The sequence below is a fragment of the Bison bison genome, unplaced genomic scaffold (assembly GCF_000754665.1).
Source record: "Bison bison bison isolate TAMUID 2011002044 unplaced genomic scaffold, Bison_UMD1.0 scf7180017862695, whole genome shotgun sequence".
NCBI lineage: Eukaryota > Metazoa > Chordata > Mammalia > Artiodactyla > Bovidae > Bison > Bison bison.
Genome location: NW_011493267.1, coordinates 62,422 through 67,265, shown reverse-complemented (window position 1 = coordinate 67,265; position 4,844 = coordinate 62,422). Strand labels below are relative to the sequence as shown.

General features: G+C 48.4%; 1 protein-coding gene across 7 annotated transcripts in view; it reads left to right on the top strand.

Annotated features, from left to right (window-relative positions):
• The first annotated feature begins 659 nt into the window (after positions 1–659).
• LOC104983462 (zinc finger protein 347-like) overlaps positions 660–4,844 on the top strand; it is a 23,355-nt gene continuing 19,170 nt past the window's right edge. For all 7 annotated transcript variants that reach the window (XR_824651.1, XR_824649.1, XR_824647.1 and 4 more), the window contains exon 1: positions 660–758. The gene's annotated coding sequence lies outside the window, so the exon portion shown is untranslated. The remainder of the gene's footprint in view (positions 759–4,844) is intronic.

The window sequence follows — 4,844 nt, the reverse complement described above, 5'->3', positions numbered from 1 at the left end:
ATTTCCCAAGCAAGAATACTGGAGTGGGTTGCCATTTCCTCCTCTAGGGGAATCTGCCCGACCCAGGCATTGAACCCGCCTTTCCTGCATTGCAGGCGGATTCTTTACCACTGTGCTACCTGGGAAGTGGACTGGCTGACCGAGTGATGAGGAATTTACCCTTGACTCATAATCTAATTGTCTATTCCTAAATTATAAAGGTACTCATACTTTTTGGTCCTATCAGACAAAAATTTCATATGGATATATACAGCAGTTACTGTTAAGTATTACTGAACATTGAGTAGCAATCTGTACGTTTAAAATTTGTTAAATCTATTTTTTAAAGGTTATTAAAGCATACCATGTTAATTTGCTTTTGTAATCAAGGTGACTAATAATTTCAGTTGTGTAAATAAAGTCATGTATCGTTTAAAAAAAAAAAAACAACGAAACCAAGAGACATGCACAGAAGAAACAGTCAAGCCCTTCCAAGCCCTGACAACGCAGAGGCATTGAGAGCGGAAGCCCTGGCCCCGCCCCTGCTTGGCCCCGTCCAATTATGCCTCTTTCCACGCCTCCACGTTCCCCAGGCCCCGACCCCGAATTGCCCCGCCTCCGGGTTGCCCCGCCTCTTCTCTTCGTTCCCCTGCGCAGTTTCCTGCCGACCCGGAAGCGGTTATCGCGGAGCGAAGGTCGCCCTACGGGAGCGTGAGTTTCATCTTTCTTGTTTAAACCTGCGCTTTGCGGTACGCTGTCCTCCATACCTGGGTCTGAGGGTCAGTACGAATTGTAACGTTCCGGCACTCATCCTCTACCCGAAGTAAATACGGACGTCGCCTTGAGAGGGGGTAGGGGTGGGGTGCCGCTTCTCCGTCTTTTTGAAATCCGCGAGCTGCCACTCGTGCGCTGCGTGCCCCTCAACCTCGCCCTCTCGGCCACTGGAGAACAGCGCCAGCCGCCCGGGTGCAGGAGAGGGCGCGTCCTCTTTGTGACGCTGGGGCTCTGGAGAGTCCGCTACTTTCCCGAGACACACTCACGTCCCTTCACTTCGCACACTCCTCAGCAGAGTCGTACCCATCCCCAGGCCTCCCCGTGTTAGTCACCGCCTCTCCTCACCTTGCGTTGGGGAAGGAGGCTAAAAAGAGCCTGTCTTGAGACACCCATGATTTTTGTGTCCGAAATTCTACCCCACTGAATAATGTGTCCTATTAATGTGAAATTAATAGGTATCTAATTCCAGGGCTTCCCCAATGGCTCAGTGACAAAAAAAAAAAAAAACCGCCTGCCAAACAGGAGACGTGGGTGGATCCCTGGGTCGAGAAGATCCCCTGGAGAAGGAAATGGCAACCCACTCCAGTATTCTTGCCTGCGAAATCCCATGGACAGAGGAGCCTGGCGGGCTACAGTCCATGGGGGTCACAAAAGAGTCAGACAGGGCTAAAAACAATCTAATCCCATGTATCCACTTGAGGGGCGGGGGACGGGAATGCACCACGTAGAAGTTGAGAATGCTGTTTCATTTGGCAGATAAAACTGAGGACTTAAGCCTGTAAGACAGCCTCCCAGATCTCTCAAGAAGTAAGGGAGGAACCAGGGTATATAAGAGTTTTGCAGCAACAAAAACAAAAAACAGGTAGTTGGAACATCAAAAGATTAGTTAATTTAAGGAAACCAGACATCTCAAGCTAATGAGTTTAGTACTTTTCTATGCATAGGAAAATGTTAGCTTTTGGGTACATGGAAGTCATTCCTTTGGTATGCACTTTATCATAGTATCTATGGCTTTTCTCCACCCTGAATTCCCTCAGAGTGCACAGTTGGGGTGGCTGCAGTGGCTCTTGCAACATCCTTTGTTTAGATAAGGCTGGCGACATTCTTCATCCACACATCCCATACCTGGGACTGACCCACTGAGGGACTGACCCACTGAGAGACTGACCCACTGAGAGAATTAGGAAAATGAGGAAAGAAAACTGAAGGGGAACCATCCACAGATGCCACAGTGAAGGATAGATGAAGTTTAGTCACTTAGTCGTGTCCGACTCTTTGCTACCCCGTAGACTGTAGCCTACCAGGCTTTTCTGGCCATGGGATTTTCTAGGCAGGAGTACTGGAGTGGGTTGCCATTTCCTTCTCCAGAGGATTTTCCTGACCCAGGGATTGAACCCAGATCTCCCACATTGTAGGCAGATGCTTTACCATCTGAGCCACCAGGGAAGTCATAAGAAACGGTTATTGTCCTAAAAAATAAAACAGCCAGTTATTTTACCAGCAGAATGGGTTTAGGAATTGCAATACAGGACAGGCAGACAGTAGCAGAAAACCATAGGCAAGACCAACAAGCCATGATGAGGAATTGCTTTATAGAGAAAAAGGGGAAAGTCGGGAGTAGTTGTTTTGAACAAAAGTCCTTTGGAGGGAAGTGGAAAGTTTGGAAACACAGCCAAGGTGTTTCCCATTGGCTGGGCTCCTGGGCGGGGAGCATAATTCCTGTTGGGGTTTGTAATTGTCTTCTTGGCATTTGTAATTGTTTTTTTTACTGCCCCCCCTCCCCCCATCAAGTGCTCAATATCTTTTTCTGTTTTGAAATATTTGTTTATTTGGCTGCATTGGGTGTTAGTTGAAGCACCGGGAATCTTTGCTGTGACTTGTGGGCTTCCTTGCTCTGGGGCATGTGGAATGTTAGTTCCCACACCAGGTATCGAACCCTTGTCATCCTTTGCATTGCAAGGGGGATTCTTAACCACTGGACCACCAGGGAAAGTCCCTGTAATTGAATCCCAGTGGTAGTGCCTGAGACCTTTCCCTGAAAACCTCCAGACTCCACATTTTAGAAATTTTATTTGTTCTGTTTCACAGAGTGAAAGAATAAACTGAGAAAGTAGCAGGGGGAGAAAGGAAGATCCAGATTATTTAGAGTAAGGTTGGGGTGGGGGGATTCTCCAGGGAGATGAAGGAAAGCAAAACAGGAAGAGGAGGCCCCTGATCCGCAAGAAGAGCACTGTACCTAGAGTGGGGGAGAGGGGTAAGAGAGTGGGCGGACAGAGCAACTTTGAGCTGGTACAGAAAGAAGGGACAATGGGAGACGAGAGGGGCAGAAGGAGAAAAAAGCAGGGAAAAAGCAGAGTGAGCCTGGGGGACAGAGGGTAGGGATGAGGCAGGTATAACAGGAAAAGAGTGAACACAGCAGAGAGCAAAGGTGGGGGAAGAAAGAGGCAGAAATCCACGAAGATGTGATGCAATCAGGGTGATTGGGGAGAAAGAACAACAGGGCTGGAAACAAGTCCCCAGAGTGGAGCAGAACAAGGCTGAGAGGAGGAATCGTTCAGCCAAGGGGAGAACAGCAGACAGGGAGGAGACCAAAATCAGCAGAAACCTGGGAGGAAAACATGGAAAAGCCAGTAGAAATGATGAGAGGGGAACTGGGAGCTGTGGAAAGAGAAGGAGCCAGATGAGTGCTGAGTTGACTGGAGATGGATGATGAGGGGGTGAGATATTTGGGTGTTGCTTTCTCATGGCTCAGCTGGTAAAGAATCCACCCGCAATGCGGGAGACCTGGGTTCAATCTCTGGCTTGGGAAGCTCCCCTGGAGAAGGGAAAGGCTACCCACTCCAGTAATCTGACCTGGAGAATTCCATGGACTCTAGTCCTTGGGGTCGCAAAGAGTTGGGCACGACTGAGCTACTTTCACTTCACTTCTCATAGAATGCATTCAAGATCTGGTTAAATTAGGCACGTGAAGATGACATTTGCAAAACTCGTTTCTGAAAGGCTTGTACATTTTTGTAATTACTTGTATCAGAGGATAACTTCCATTTGCAGTCCCTATTCAGCCAGGAGGCAGTGATTTGACTCAGCTGGTTATCGGTCACCCTTTTCCCTTTTCCTAGTGTGGGGTAGAAGGTCAGGGAGATCAGAAGGAGGGCACGCAATGACTGTCCCTACATGGTGCTGTTTGTTTGTGGCCGCACTGTCCATTTTGCAGGATCTTAGTTCCCCACCAGGGATTGAACCCATACACCCTGCGGTGAAAGCGCTGAGTCCTCACACTGAACTGCCAAGGAATTACATCAAGGGTCCTGGAGCAAGTGTAGAACCATTGGAAAGGCAATGTAAGGTCTGTCTAGAACACCTGCAGATGGGTTAATGGGTGGTTATGGGGCTGCGTCTTGGAGTGCTATTATCTTAGCTCAAGTTCCCTGGGACATAGATGCAGAGACTGAGATGTGCAGGTGTGGGTTTAATTGGGAAATTCGTGGTCACACTTGAGGAATGAAGTGGAATTAGGCCGAGTGAAAAGACGTCCTACGATGTTGGAACCAAAGCCTGTGCTGGGCTCATTGTGAATTCATGAATTGCTGGGGTTTGTGCGATTTTGTCATAGGCGGGAGGTTCATCACGGAGTATCTGGGGAATGTGTGGGGACCCAATGGGAGTTTGTAAGAGCATCAGATTCTAGAAGTGGATCAGTGGGGCCCTTCAAACAGCTCAACTGGCAGATGGTTTTCACTAGGGAGAACTTGCTGGGTATGGGCCTGGAGGCAAAATACCAGAAGAGAGCCATGAGGTAGGGAAAGATCTCTGAAGAATCAGAGGGCAGTGACGCCACAGCAAAACACCTGCAGCAGAAAGGCTCCTCCCGGGGAATTTTTTTTTTTTTTTTTAAACTATAATTGATTTACGTTGTTGTGTTAACTTCAAGTGTTGTTGTTGTCATCTGGTCTCTCAGTTGTGTCCGACTCTTTGCAACCTCATGGACTGCCTGCCAGGCTCCTCTGTCCATGGGATTTTTCAGGCAAAAATACTGGAATGGGTTGCCGTGTCTTCCTGCAAGCGATGTTCCCCACCCAGGGGCCAAACCC